The sequence below is a fragment of the Schistocerca serialis genome, chromosome 3 (genome assembly GCF_023864345.2).
Source record: "Schistocerca serialis cubense isolate TAMUIC-IGC-003099 chromosome 3, iqSchSeri2.2, whole genome shotgun sequence".
Classification (NCBI taxonomy): Eukaryota; Metazoa; Arthropoda; class Insecta; order Orthoptera; family Acrididae; genus Schistocerca; species Schistocerca serialis.
Window position 1 is genome coordinate 1,005,638,820 of NC_064640.1, and position 16,171 is coordinate 1,005,654,990.

The 16,171-nt window shown below is 45.1% G+C and overlaps 1 protein-coding gene across 2 annotated transcripts in view; it reads right to left on the minus strand.

The window, feature by feature from the left end:
• The window catches only part of LOC126471453 (uncharacterized), a 306,777-nt gene that overhangs the window by 115,417 nt on the left and 175,189 nt on the right, over positions 1 to 16,171 (minus strand). The window contains exon 1 of one of the 2 annotated variants that reach the window (XM_050099643.1): positions 15,615 to 15,713. The exons of the other annotated variant lie outside the window; for it this stretch is intronic. The gene's annotated coding sequence lies outside the window, so the exon portion shown is untranslated. Of the gene's footprint in view, positions 1 to 15,614; positions 15,714 to 16,171 lie in introns of those variants that run through there. 2 annotated transcript variants of the gene reach the window in all.

The following is a 16,171-nucleotide window of genomic DNA, read 5'->3' on the forward strand; positions in this document are numbered from 1 at the left end:
CCTGTGTACCATTTCGTCACTGTATACGCCCTTGTCTACCCACCGCTAAACCCTATTCTTCATTCCTTTTTGTCTATCAAGTGAATTCATACATGCTTCACTGTTACAGTAGAAGGTCTTTTACGTACTTTTCCTCTTCCTATTGCTCCTTCTTATTATTCCTCTTTTGCTATTACAGTAGGTGGGGCCGCTATGGTCGACTTCTGAGTGCTGAGACAACCCTCCTCCTGACCCCCCCCCACCCCCCCAATCCTCCTCTGTTCCATTTTCTCTCTCTGGAAAGACTAATTGTAGCAGACCTATTTTCAGTTAATCTCTCCATCGTTGACGCCCCAGTCGCCCTCCGTACCTGTGGCACACCTACCACTGCAGATGCCTTTCGAGGACTTCGTGAAATGCATCAGGCTTCGTAGATAGTTCCGGGATCTCTGTATTGAGACAGGGTTTCAGTTCTCTATTGACAGTGATTGATCCATAGATTCCGCGAGGTATTGTGTTTCGTCATGTTGGCTTAGCTTAGCCAGGTACCGACTTAGCTCCCATTCGTGTGGGCGCACAATAACCTGTCGCACTTCGGCAGGTCCAGAAACAATAGACAGCAGAGCATTAATTAAGTAGTGTTGGGTACCTTCCACTCCTCTAGCACCTCTCCGTGGCTCCAGATGCAGAGTTTGAGGCGATTTATCCTCGTGCAACCCAACGCCACATGATGAGAGTATATCACTGGAGATGTCGTCGATAGGTGGTGATGCCCTTCCTTCCTCAGTATACGGTTATGCTACTTGTCCTCTGTCTCCAACTTCTACACTACGCTATGTCGAAATTAAGGAGTGAGGTGATACATCAATTAAGCACTCGGCTCGCATGCAGGAGGACCAGGAAACAAATCAATATCTGATCACATATAATTACGTTTTTCATTGTATTCTTAAATCACTTCAAGCAACTGTTGGGATAGCTTCTTTGAACAGATCACGCTGATATTTTTCCCAGCTCTAGACCAGCTCAGCTCGTGTAAATATTGGAAAATACAATAGAATTCCCCATTTCAAAAACAGGGTGCATTAGTTGGCAACAAGTTTTTCGAGATAACTTCTCTCCTTTACGAGGATGTCTCCAGCACTCGTGAAAAGGTTACTGTTTTGGTTTACCGTTGCTGGCGTTTATATTTCTAACATTTTCATTGTGTCGTTTCTGAAAAAGTATCCGCCACCTGATTTCTCGAGCCGCCTCTATATCTTCTGTAAGCCTTACGGGATGCTTTATTTGGTGTTCACGAAACATTTTACGCATTTACCTGCTCTGCACTTTTCTTGACGTTATAGGTCATGTAGAATATCATCATATGCTTTTTGCGCTCCATGTCTTGTAAGCGTCTGCAATTGAACCAGACCTTTCCACAGATTTATGCATAGTACTGACGACGATATTTTTAAATTGGCCCCATTCATGCCCGACATATGGTTCTTCTTTAAGTCCAGCCCTCTGTACTTATTTTCTAAGGTATATGAACTCTCTCTTTAATGGTAGAGTGAGTCAGGTCATGAACTTCTCATTTCTTTACTGATACAATGCGCGGTAAAACATTTCGTCAAATTGTATACGACGACTTGCCTGTCCTTCTGGTTCCGCAACTGAGCTGTCAGTACGTCAGATCGGAACACTGTGGGTCCTGGTTCTATCGCCGGTGCCAAAAACGAGTTTTCGTGTTCTGTGATGATTCCGTATTTCAGTAGGACCGTGCTTGGCAACATGTGACGCTCAATGCGTAAGTATTCTACGAAGAACGACCGATTCTGTGACCTGCTCATTTGCCTGCGATGTCGCCCATCGTAAGTATACGGAATACGGTTGATAGGAAACGCTTTTGCGGTCCTCCAGCATTCATTGCAAACCCATACACACACCACACATATGATATATACACTCCTGGAAATTGAAATAAGAACACCGTGAATTCATTGTCCCAGGAAGGGGAAACTTTATTGACACATTCCTGGGGTCAGATACATCACATGATCATACTGACAGAACCACAGGCACATAGACACAGGCAACAGAGCATGCACAATGTCGGCACTAGTACAGTGTATATCCACCTTTCGCAGCAATGCAGGCTGCTATTCTCCCATGGAGACGATCGTAGAGATGCTGGATGTAGTCCTGTGGAATGGCTTGCCATGCCATTTCCACCTGGCGCCTCAGTTGGACCAGCGTTCGTGCTGGACGTGCAGACCGCGTGAGACGACGCTTCATCCAGTCCCAAACATGCTCAATGGGGGACAGATCCGGAGATCTTGCTGGCCAGGGTAGTTGACTTACACCTTCTAGAGCACATTGGGTGGCACGGGATACATGCGGACGTGCATTGTCCTGTTGGAACAGCAAGTTCCCTTGCCGGTCTAGGAATGGTAGAACGATGGGTTCGATGACGGTTTGGATGTACCGTGCAATATTCAGTGTCCTCTCGACGATCACCAGTGGTGTACGGCCAGTGTAGGAGATCGCTCCCCACACCATGATGCCGGGTGTTGGCCCTGTGTGCCTCGGTCGTATGCAGTCCTGATTGTGGCGCTCACCTGCACGGCGCCAAACACGCATACGACCATCATTGGCACCAAGGCAGAAGCGACTCTCATCGCTGAAGACGACACGTCTCCATTCGTCCCTCCATTCACGCCTGTCGCGACACCACTGGAGGCGGGCTGCACGATGTTGGGGCGTGAGCGGAAGACGGCCTAACGGTGTGCGGGACCGTAGCCCAGCTTCATGGAGACGGTTGCGAATGGTCCTCGCCGATACCCCAGGAGCAACAGTGTCCCTAATTTGCTGGGAAGTGGCGGTGCGGTCCCCTACGGCACTGCGTAGGATCCTACGGTCTTGGCGTGCATCCGTGCATCGCTGCGGTCCGGTCCCAGGTCGACGGGCACGTGCACCTTCCGCCGACCACTGGCGACAACATCGATGTACTGTGGAGACCTCACGCCCCACGTGTTGAGCAATTCGGCGGTACGTCCACCTGGCCTCCCGCATGCCCACTATACGCCCTCGCTCAAAGTCCGTCAACTGCACATACGGTTCACGTCCACGCTCTCGCGGCATGCTACCAGTGTTAAAGACTGCGATGGAGCTCCGTATGCCACGACAAACTGGCTGACACTGACGGCGGCGGTGCACAAATGCTGCGCAGCTAGCGCCATTCGACGGCCAACACCGCGGTTCCTGGTGTGTCCGCTGTGCCGTGCGTGTGATCATTGCTTGTACAGCCCTCTCGCAGTGTCCGGAGCAAGTATGGTGGGTCTGACACACCGGTGTCAATGTGTTCTTTTTTCCATTTCCAGGAGTATATATATATATATATATATATATATATATATATATATATATATATATATATATATATATATATTATATTGCGTTTTATACTGTTTGGTACGGAGGCTTTGATTACAGTACACAGGAACTTCATACCATGCTACATTTTATAGGAAATCACGTACAGTTCTGTTCACTTTATCATATGTGTCTCATCTGTAGTATAAACTCTATTTCAGTCATAAGCCTTCGTACTGGTCTTGCAATTTTTTCAAGTGTTAATGTATTGAGTGGAGGAAAATTTTACATAACACTACAAAAAGATATTTTACTGTACTTCAAATGCGCCTGTCAGTGCCTCCATTTCCTACGAGAACTTGCTATCACAGTTCAGTGTAGATTCTCACGTCATTAAAATAAACGAGTTTACCACGATCTGATTCTTGGACAATTTTTGTCTAGAAATTAAACACGGGGTAGTAGTAGTTAGCACAACATCATAACCATCAATTTCAGTGAATATCCCTCTGGGTCCATTTGTCGATTGGCGAGGGCTCAGAAATTTTATTGTCGACATCTGTTGCTGAAACACGTTGTTATAAATCAATTAATTTGCCCGACACATAAAAGTTCTGACATTAATTCGTTCAAACAAAGAGCTACAAATGCTAGTTTTCTGCCTCAGGATATCTTAAGGGCCATTACTAAAGCTTATAATCACACAAGATATCATTCCTGTTTCCTGCTTTACAAACTTCATAGAATCTCCCTTGCATACAGGGTGTTTCAGAATATGGTCAGTATGAAGGGATATGACAGGAATGATCATTCGAAACAAAAATTTCAAGTACGCATAGGCTCTAGAACGCATACCTTAAGAGCTATGACCACTTCTTGATCTTCGATACTGTGAAACAAATCTCTTCTACTGCAGATTCTTTGCTTTCCATATTTGGAAAGTGTTAGTATGGACCAAAATATCAAAAAAGTCCAGTAAACATGTGCTCTAAAATGCATACCTTAAGAGTTATGGGCATTTGTTCATCTTTGCTACTTTGAAACGCAACTCTCTTAATGAACAAGTGATCATAACTTTTAAGATATGCATTTTAGAGTGCATGTTTACTACACATTCCTTTCTTGTTTTGGTGCATAATACCATATCCCAAAATATGGAAAGCAAAGAGCTTCCAGTAGAAAAGATTTCTGTCACAGTATCGAAGATCAAGAACTGCTCATAGCTCTTAAGATATGCGTTTTAGAGCCATGTTTACTTGACGTTTTCGTCTCGAATGATAATTCCTGTTATATCCCTGAATATTGACCATCACTTTTACATCTACATCCATACTCCGCAAGCCACCTGACGGTGTTTGGCGGAGGGTACTGTGAGTACCTCTTTCGGTTCTCCCTTCTATTCCGGTCTCGTATTGTTCGTGGAAAGATTGACTGTCAGTATGCCTCTGTGTGGGCTCTAATCTCTCTGATTTTATCCTCATGGTCTCTTCGCGAGATATACCTAGGATGGAGCAATATACTGCTTGACTCCTCGGTGAAGGTATGTTCTCGAAACTTCAACAAGAGCCCGTACCGAGCTACTGAGCGTCTCTCTTGCAGAGTCTTCCACTAGAGTTTATCATCTCCGTAACGCTTTCGCGATTACTAAATGATCCTGTAACGAAGCGCGCTGGTCTCCGTTGGATCTCCTCTATCTCTTCTATCAACCCTATCTGGTACGGATCCCACACCGATGAGCAGTATTCGAGCAGTGGGCGAACAAGTGTACTGTAACCTACTTCCTTTGTTTTCGGACTGCATTTCCTTAGGATTCTTCCAATGAATCTCAGTCTGGCATCTGCTTTACCGACGATTAATTTTTTATGATAATTCCATTTTAGATCACTCCTAATGCCTACTCCCAGATAATTTATGGAATTAACTGCTTCCAGTTGCTGACCTGCTATTTTGTAGCTAAATGATAAGGGAACTATCTTTCTATGTATTCGCAGCACATTACACTTGTCTACGTAGAGATTCAATTGCCATTCCCTGCACCTTGCGTCAATTCGTTGCAGATTCTCCTGGATTTCAGAACAATTTTCCATTGTTACAACCTCTCGATATACTACAGCATCATCCGCAAAAAGCCTCAATGAACTTCCGATGTTATCCACAAGGTCATTTATATACAGGGTGAGTCACGTAACGTTACCGCTGGATATATTTCGTAAACCACATCAAATACTGACGAACCGATTCCACAGACCGAACGTGAGAAGAGGGGCTAGTGTAATTGTTTAATACAAACCATACAAAAATGCACGGAAGTATGTTTTTTAACACAAACCTACGTTTTTTTAAATGGAACCACGTTAGTTTTGTTAGCACATCTGAACATACAAACAAATACGTAATCAGTGCCATTTGTTGCATTGTAAAATGTTAATTACATCCGGAGATATTGTAACCTAAAGTTGACGCTAGAAACCTCCGACGTTCAGTTGCGTGTTGTAACAAACACGGGCCACGGTCGGCGAGCAGCATCTGCAGGGACATGTTTACGATGACGACCGTGTTTACGAGTGTGGCTGTAGTGCACTGTTGTGGTTTGGTCTAGCTGTCGCAGTGTCCGCATGTAGCGCTTGCTGCTATTGTTATTCTGCATTCGTCTCCGCACGCAGACCAACTGTAGTCCACCGTGTTACCAGACGTCTGTGATAGTGTAGTGTTGTAGGAACTGTGAAAATGGTGTATTCGAACTCTGAAAAGGCGGAGATGATACTCATCTATGGCGAATGTCAACGAAATGCAGCTGAAGCCTGCAGGGAGTATGAAGAACGGTACCCGGACAGAGAGCATCCAACGTGCCGCACATTGCAAAACATCTACCGCCAACTGTATGCAACAGGTATGGTCGTAGCACGCAAACGGGTCCGTAACAGGCCCGTCACAGGAGAAGCGGGTGCAGTTGGTGTGTTAGCTGCTGTTGCCATGAACCCACACATGAGTACACGGGACATTGCGAGAGCCGGTGGACTGAGTCAAAGTAGTGTCATGCGCATACTGCATCGTCACCGCTTTCACCCGTTTCACTTCATCAGCAATTATATGGTGATGACTTTAATCATCGAGTGCCATTCTGTCAATGGGCATTAACAGAGAATGCGTTGCAGTCCTACCTGTTTACCGATGAAGCGGGTTTCACAAACCACGGGGCAGTAAATCTACGGAACATGCATTACTGGTCCGTGGACAATCTTCGCTGGCTCAGACAGGTAAAGCGACAGCGACAGTGGACTGTAAATGTATGGTGCGGAATCATTGGCGACCACCTCATTGGTCCTCACTTAATTGCAGGGGCCCAAACAGCTGCAACATACATCGCGTTTCTACAGAATGATCTGCCAACGTTGCTCGAAAATATCCCACTGGAAACGCGTCGACGTATGTGGTATCAGCATGATGGTGCACCTGCACATTCCGCAATTAACACTAGGCTGACCCTTGACAGGATGTTCGACGGGCGTTTCATAGGACGTGGAGGACGCATAAATTGGCCAGCCCGTCTCCTGATCTTACACCTCTGGACTTCTTTCTGTGCGGTACGTTAAAGGAGAATGTGTACCGTGATGTGCGTACAACCCCAGAGGATATGAAACAACGTATTGTGGCAGCCTGCGGTGACATTACACCAGATGTACTGCGGCGTGTACGACATTCATTACGCCAGAGATTGCAATTGTGTGCAGCAAATGATGGCCACCACATTGAACATCTATTGGCCTGACATGTCGGAACACACTCTATTCCACTCCGTAATTGAAAACGGAAACCACGTGTGTACGTGTACCTCACCCCTCATGGTAATGTACATGTGCGTCAGTGAAAAAGACCAATAAAAAGGTGTTAGCATGTGGACGTAATGTGCTGTACCAGTCTCTTTTGTACCTAAGGTCCATCACCATTCCCTTTGGATCCCTACGTAATTCGGTGCTCTCCGATACACACGATCGAACAGCGGAGGAGTGGGACTCAAGCGTCAAATTTAGGTTACAATATCTCCGGATGTAATTAACATTTTACAATGCAACAAACGGCACTGATTACGTATTTGTTTATATGTTCAGATGCGCTAACAAAACTAACGGGGTTCCATTTAAAAAAACGTAGGTTTGTGTTAAAAAACATACTTCCGTGCATTTTTTTATGATTCGTATTAACCAATTACACTAGCCCCTCTCCTCACGTTCGGTCTGTGGAATCGATTCGTCAGTATTTGATGTGGTTTACGAAATATATCCAGCGGTAATGTTAGGTGACTCAGCCTGTATATTGTGAATTGCAACGGTCCTCCGACACTCCCCTGCGGCAAACCTGAAATCACTCTTACTTTGGAAGCCTTCTCTCCATTGAGAATGACATGCTGCGTTCTGTTATCTAGGAACTCTCAATCCAATCACACAATTGGTCTGATAGTCCATATGCTCTTACTTTGTTCATTAAACGACTGTGGGGAACTGTATCAAACGCCTTGCGGAAGTCAAGAAACACGGCGCTTCTGAAACACGCTGTATATCGCTGAACTAGCACTCCTAGAAGACACGATATCGTGGAGAAATTGCTTAGTCACAGCTTCTGGGGTGAATTCTAGAATGAATTTTTCACTCTTCAGTATATTGTGCGCCGTTTCAAAACTTCCTATCACATTAAAACTGTTTTCAACTGTCCCAACACATGGCAGGCTTCACATACCCGTTTGCCTCTTCAAAACTCGTCGTCTTTAGGTACGAATAGCCAAATCTAATCTTATTTTTCTGATCTATCTGAAAACTCGAGCTACGCTATCAGCTGGACCTGAACACCTGCGATACTTCCAAGTTTGATAAGGGTTACAAATAGCACCCAACTGTTAACAAATAAATGCTAATGATAATTGAGGACTGTGAACCATGAATGACTCCTACATTTCGAGGAAACCAGATCTCTCAAAGAAACTCGAGCTCTTACCAATATCAGTTTAATTATATATAGTCCACAACAGTTACAAAACGGGTGTCTGCATCTTCTGTGACTCACGAGGTATCTAGTGTCATGCAGTCACTAAACACTTACTTTTTATGCTTTTATTTTCCAAAGACAAGCTAGATACCATATGATAATTTTGCTCATAGAGTTGTTTCTCATTGACTAGCGGAAATAACCTGTTCTGTTCACGATTGTAACACAGGCTATCGATTGGAAACAGGTGTTGTTTTCTTCCCACGTAGCAACGATGATTATGATGATGATGTTTGGTTTGTGGGGCGCTCAAATGCACGGTCATCAGCGCCGGTACAGTGTTCCAATTTTTACATAGTCCAGTTTTTTCACAATCCAATCCAGCCACTGTCACGAATGATGATGATGATGATGATGGTGAAATGATGAGGATAACACAAACGCCCAGTCCTCGGGCAGAGATTACTATAATAACTTGCGTAGTAGTTGAGAGTAGTCGATTAAGAATTATGGCCTTGTTTTACAGATTGAGAGTAAAGGTAATTATAGAAGAGAACTAAGTCGGCGCAAGAGGGTCTTTGAGCAAAAATTGTGTTTTTAAGAAAAGTAATGAGAAGTAGTGTGGAAGCCAACGTGGAGCATTGCGTTAACGGTCGTAAGTCGGTAGCCGCTCGTGTGGCATCGTATGGGTCACAATAACAGTTACGCAAGAGGATTGCAAAGCCAACATAACTGAATGCAGCAGTAAAGTGAACTGCACAGCAGTCGCTGCGTAGCAAGAGAAGTGATGTCACAACAGCAGAACAAGTCTCTTGTTATAGACGACGAAGAGCCGGGTTTTAGTGAAAAATGCACACCAGAGGCTTAAAATAAGTCTGAATTTGGAGACAGGCGATCACTTTCCATCTCTGGACACTAGCTGCGTCCCACGTTGCCGGAGCAGAGAGAGGGGCCATGCAGGCTCCATGCCGTGGACGGCCATGGCCTCTAAAGGTTGCCGACCTGCGACGGGATGGCATCAGCGACGCAGGGTGTCAGCTCAGCAGGAAGGGCAGAAGCCACCGCCGGTACATCAGCGTTGGCCGGGGACAACAGAGAGAGGCATGGCTACCTCGCTACGTTCATGTATTGAAGTCAATAGTAGTCTTTCTTAACTGTAAAGTGTGTTGGACCCACTTAGCCTACCATTCACCACCATACCCTCCAGCTGCGAAATTTTGCAGGAAGAGAGTCAGTGAGGTTCTGGAAGGTGCCGACAGGGATGTGGAGCCATGCCGACTCCAACGCCATGGACAGCTGCGCTAGGTTTATTAGTTGAGGACCCGTGGTCCAAACAGCCCGGTCGAGACAGTCCCACAAACTCCCGATTGGGTTTAAATATGGGGAATTTGGTGGTCAGGGGAATATGGTAAACTCATCGAACCGTGCACGCAGACTGTAAGCTGTGTGACACGTTTCGTTGTTCTGCTGGTAGATGCCAATGTGACCAGAAAACTGCATGTAGAGGTGGATGTAGTCTCCAAGGAGAGATGCGTACTTGTTTTGGTCCAGTGTGTCTTGCATAATGACGAGATCATCAAGAGAATGCCACGAAAAGATTCCCCCAGACCGTAACGTTCCCTCCTCCGACTTTGACCCTGCTGGCGATTATTGCAGGGTGTGCTTTCACACGTTTCACGCCGTACACGCCAACGGCCGTCTGTCATCTGAAAAGGCTACCTGTCGCTAGTCGGTAGACGTCCAGTTGTAGTATTGCCGTGCAAATTTCAGGCTTCGCTGTCGATGAATAGCAGTGAGCACTGGTGCTTGTACCAGACGCCTGCTACGGCGGCCCATGCGCAGCAACGTTCGCTGAACGGCCGGTGAGGAGACACCGTGGGTAGCCCCTGGTTTCTTCTGGCCAGTCGTTGCTCAACAGTTGCACGTCAGTTCGCCCTTATTCATCTCCGCAGCCGTCGCCCATCCCTGACATCTATGACCAGTGGTGCACCACAGTTGCCTCAGCGCCGGTTTTGGATAGCTCCATTTTGCCATGCAAGGTATATTTTAACCACGGCAGCACGTGATCAGTTTACAGACTTAACCGTTTCCGAAATGCTTCCACCTTTGCCAGTCATCATGCTCTTTCGGACGTCAGATAAATTGTTCCGTTTTCCCATTACGACCGACTGCAACCTATTCTGCGTCCACTCGACACGCTTTATATACCCTCCACTGCTAGTGCTTCCCCCTGTCATCTGTCTGCTATTCCATGTTGACGTCAAACATAGGCGGTGGTCACATTAATGTGAGTGGATCGTGTAATATTCATTCGCTGTAGCACAGTCGTGTGCTTTACGTAAATATGAAAGTCCGTGGTCTCTGAAAACGCACTGAAATAAATTACTCATGCAGCATTGTCCATCACGAGATGACTTATGATTCCGAAATTCACTCACCATTTATATATCGTGCAAATACCAGACAGACAAAATCAGCTAGATTAAGGTACGTGCGGAAGCGAACTGACAGGTTGTGTATCTCATTCGTGTTTCTAATAAGAAGGCAACATTGGAAGTAAATGAAACTAGTACTATTAGTCCTCGTATAAGCAATACTCTTAAGTCGATTGAGGCAACAAAAATATTACAGGCTTCTCACTAAAACTGAGTACTATACCTTGCAATACAAATCATGTCACCGAAACAATAGAAGCGGATTGACGAGCTTTCGAACTGTGTTATACTCTTCATTACTTAATGGATTGACTACTTAAGGATATAATACTCCTAGCCCAATTAGCAGTTTGCAGATCAACTTTACTCAGAAAGTTTACAGCTTCTCTATTTTCCAAGAGTTGCCCCTGGATGCATCATTCAGGAGCTCCAATAAATTCTGCTAATATAATAATTTGTTGCATGTGTTAACGCAGGACGCTGCCTTAAGTATAAGGTTCGTCGAATCAACTTTCAGCACAAATCGCAACCTACGTGGGGAATATATTATGCGAATCTTCGCTTCTCGAATATATATGACTCTAATCATAAGGCACTACGGAAGCAGGCAGCGTCGTAAGTCACTGAACTGTTCTCAGAGAGGCTTCTGATACGAGCCCTGGATAAGGCATTGGTGGGAGCTGAATCTGTCTGTCCCAAGTCTCGGTTAAATCCTGTGACTTATAACAACTATGCTTGCTGTTGTCCACACAGTAACTTATTCCTGTCCCTGAGGCTGTGCGAACAGCAGCCTAAAACGTGCAGAGGTACATCACGACACACAAGCACTTATACAGTGTGTATGACGAGGATAGGAAGCAGCATAGAAGCAATATTTTCGACACCAAGAAAGCTTTCAGCAAAGTTAGACATTCCTTCTTGACGTACACTGAGGTGACAAAAGTATGGGGTACCTCCTAATATCGAGTCGGACCACCTTTAGCCCGGGATAGTGCAACAACTCGATGTGGCATGGACTCAACAAGTCGTTGGAAGTCCCCGCAGAAATACTGAGCCAAGTTGCCTCTACAGTCGCCCATATGTACAGCAGTGTTGGCGGTTTCAGATTTTGTACACAAACTGACCTCTCGCTTACGTTACCATAAATGTTCGATGGGAGGCCAAATCATTCGCTCGAACTGTCCAGAATGTTCTTGAAACTAATCGCGAACTATTGTGGCCTGGTAATATGGTGCATTGTCATCCAAATAAATGTCATCGTTGAATGGCTGCGAATTATCTCCAAGTAGCCGAACATAACGATTTCCAGTCAATGACCGGTTCAGTTGTTGTAGAGGACCCAGTTCAGTCCATGTAAACAAAACCCACGTCATTATGGAGCCACCATCAGCTTGCATAATGGTCCATAGCTTCGTGGAGTCTGCACCACATTCGAACCATACCAACATCACTTACCAACTGAAATCGGAACTGACCTGACGAGGTCAGCAGAGGCACTCCACTCGCGTCGGTCGTCTGCTGCCATAGCCCATTAACGCCAAATTTCGCAGGACTGTCCTAACGGATATGCTCGTTATGCGCCCGTATTGATTTCCACATTTATTTTAAGCAGTGTTGCTTGTCTATTAGCGCTGATAACTCTACGCAAACGCCGCTGCTCTCGATCGTTAAGTGAAGTCCGTCGGCCACTGCGTTGTGCGTGGTGAGAGGTAGTGCCTGAAATTTGGTATTCTCGGCAGATATTTGACACTGTGGATCTCGGAATATTGAATCCCCTAACGATTTCCGAAATGGAATGTGCCGTGCTACTAGCTTCAACTACCATTGCGCATTCAGAGTCTGTTAATTCCAGTTGTGCGACCGTAATAACGTCGGACACCTTTCCAAATGAATCACCTGAGGAAAAATGACAGTTCTGCCTATGGACTGCCGTTTTATACCTTGTGTACGCTATGCTACCGCCATCTGTATATGTGCATATCGCTATCCCATGACTTTATGTCAACTCTGTGTATGAAGTAATCAAGTTAAACATTCCAGCGCTCCGTAATTCGATCTCAGTCCTTTCATATCAATGAGAGAGATTTTTGTGAGAGCAGCAAACATGATAACGATATCTAGAACGCTGTTTCCGGAGCCTCGGAGAAATCTATGTAACACGAGTGACGTATCGAAGACACCGAACAGAGGGGCTCGCTATACACCGACAACAAGTCAATTGAAAAAGAAAAAACATCATTAACCTTAAATTTGTATCAAGGACACCCAAGAACATCTTGAAGTTTTCACCAATTGATGCGAAGTCTAGAAATTAGGTATGATTGCTGACAAAAATGTCTCTGACTATATTTATTTCCACGCTGATATTCCTTAGCCGTTGTATCTCCGGCGGCAGTCAGAAACTGAAATAGATTAAATACTGTATTTATTTAGTTAAAGGTAAAGTTAGATAAGTTTTTACAAGCAGTTTAATAGACCTGGCTGCGAAGTCCTGCCTCACATATCTACTCCGTAGGAATGGAACACATTCAGCAGATGTTGGCTTGAAAATGTAAGGACCAATTATATTACACGCCATGATACGAGGCACTGTAGTGTGTAGATATTGCTGCGACGGTGGTGCAAACATACCTAGAGAGCCTACGATAGTTCTGATCATGAGCGCCATTACCGCCGTGCCTCCATTTTGTCCGACAATTCCACTACCCTGATGCCTGAGACAAAACACGCATGTCTACAATTACCAGACAATTTACGATATTACATAGCACAGACCAAATACTGCCATTCAGATCACAGGAAAACCAGCTTCCCATAGTTTCACATGGACTTCAGGAAACACACACTCCTCTATTTCAAGTTCTGCACACAACGGAAACTGTCGCAACTTCACCACCGGCGCGTTTTGCGTCTGATATATTACAGTCGTCCTTCTGATTTAGAAATAAACTTGTGGAGATAAACAGAAGCGAGAGACTTACTCTTTGTGCATTTTTCTTCGGCACGTGCGAGAAAGAAATGTACACAGTGCTTCAGTTTATCACCTTAAGGACATGAGCTACTCAGCCAGTTAAAGCGCAGCCCGGCGACGACGATACGGCCTTGGTGAAAGCGCCATTACGTAACTACTGCCAGCAGACAGTTGCGTTTCTTTCAGAGCATCACAGACATGACGCGAAACTCAATTCTGTCCTCTAAAGAGAGTTTGTGCAACAGTTATGTGTGTGTGTGTGTGTGTGTGTGTAGAAATATTGTTTCATTCTAGGCTACACTTTAAATTAGACTAGTTGTTGACTGTTATAGGAAACGCGCTCGAGGTATCGTGTAGTGTTTGTGATACGCAGGAAACGACTTTTTAGTAGTAACGCTGTCACTTATTACCACAATACGCTGAGTCGGAAACACCCTGCTGACAGAAATGTTACCTGGAGGGAAAGCGATTCGACATGATGAAACGTATAGGGCTTCCTTTCTTTTCGTTGCACTCTAGACTGGCATTTGAAACTATAATACATTGTACTGCGATGCAGTCGCCGTCGTACGTGAAGTACGACAAATAATGTTCCGTAACAAATCTTTGAGGCGCCGGTGTTTAGAGACTGAAATTGCTTCCAATACAGTTGACAATGTCAGGTAATCATCATATTTATTAGTCTTCAGTATGGAAGAGAAATTATATTTTCCATACAAAAATCTACGCATTGTTATTGAACTAAGTATTCACTTTCTGCTCAGTTATAGAGAGGGTCTTTCAATAGCAGCCCCGAAACCTTCTGCAGCGTCTCGCATATCCGCATCCAAAGCAAAACGGCGGCCTTTAGCTTCATCTGCAGCATATTAAAAACATAAAGTCTGCACTACGAAAAATCGGATCAGTATTGCTTTCCCACTGTCACACACACCACATGAAGAGATGCAGGTGTCTAATAACTGTATGTTTCTTTATCCCATACTACATATATATCATACTATTCATAGGAATACCTGTAGGAGTCACATGTAGCAAAACAATGGGTTTGTTCCACGCAACGAATTCACTGTGTTTGGTTCGTCAGTGACTCTGATAATCAGATTCTAATTTCGGGGAACTGGAAGTATTTTACCAACAGAAAACTGTTGGATTAGAAACCAGGGCATACTAAAGATGCAAAAGTAACAGTACTACCGGCCGGGGTGGCCGAGCGGTTCTAGGTGCTACAGTCTGGAACCGCGCGACCGCACCGGTCGCAGGTTCGAATCCTGCCTCGGGCATGGATGTGTGTGATGTCCTTAGGTTGGTTAGGTTTAAGTAGTTCTAATTTCTAGGGGATTGATGACCTCAGAAGTTAAGTCCCATAGTGCTCAGAGCCATTTGAACCAAGTAACAGTACTAAAAATGTAAGTACTATATTATGTGTTACTTTTGAGTATGTCTCACAGAGGCAACTGTTCTCATTGCTCTTTATGAGCTACTACAGGGTCAGTGAAATTACAGAAAAGACAAAAGAGATCACGAGAAATCTTTTTTATATGATAAGGACGGAGTGTGGCTGTCAACCTTTTGTCTTGACGCCACTTGGTCTATTTTCGCTAGAGTCTGTCGTTATTTTGTACGGAACTCCCTTTTCGGCCTCACTGTGCTTAATGGACAGTGTCCCAGAGCTTTGGGGCACACAAATATTAGGAGACGCTTATCAGTGTTTTAATCACCCAGCAGCAGCCGGCAACTAAACCGACAGCGGCAGTCCGTTCTTAAGGAAGCACTCCATGGGGTATCGCATTAATAACTGGTTCGTTAACACTAACGTAATCAGAAAGAGTGACCGCAGAATGAACGCAGCACAGTGAGTTGATATAGATTTGTATAGATTCGGTGGCTGAACTTACCAGAAGTCGATACCAGCGGGATTCGATCAGACGTAAAAGCGGCAGGAGTGCGGGAGGACGCGAGCGGCGAGAGAAAACAACTGCGGCGGCCAACTACTGCCGACTGGCAACAGATGTGGGCGGCAGCGGCAAGCGGCGCTTCCGTCTTCCCCACCACTCCGCGCCGCCGTAAAAACACACACAGCCACGCTGCGCAAACACGCCGCCGCTTCATTCGCGTGCCAAGCCACTTTCTCCCCTCACTCCTCCTTGCACGCAATCACTCACTGCCGCCCAGCTGACACCAAAAGCACGATTCAGAAAAGACGTGAGGATGACTACGTAAACACGGTCAACCACATCTATTTCGAGAACAATCGAAGACGTCGAAACACACTCTTCGGCAAATAATTGTAAGCCACTAAATTTTTTTTATGGGCAATTCTCTTAACTCTTGCAGCAACCGAATTATTGATGTATACATCTCTTCTCTGAGTGGCACAATATACAGTGTGTTTCACAATTCATATTACACACTTTTAAAGGTTGTAGAGGGGACTTGGTAGATCAAGTTTTAC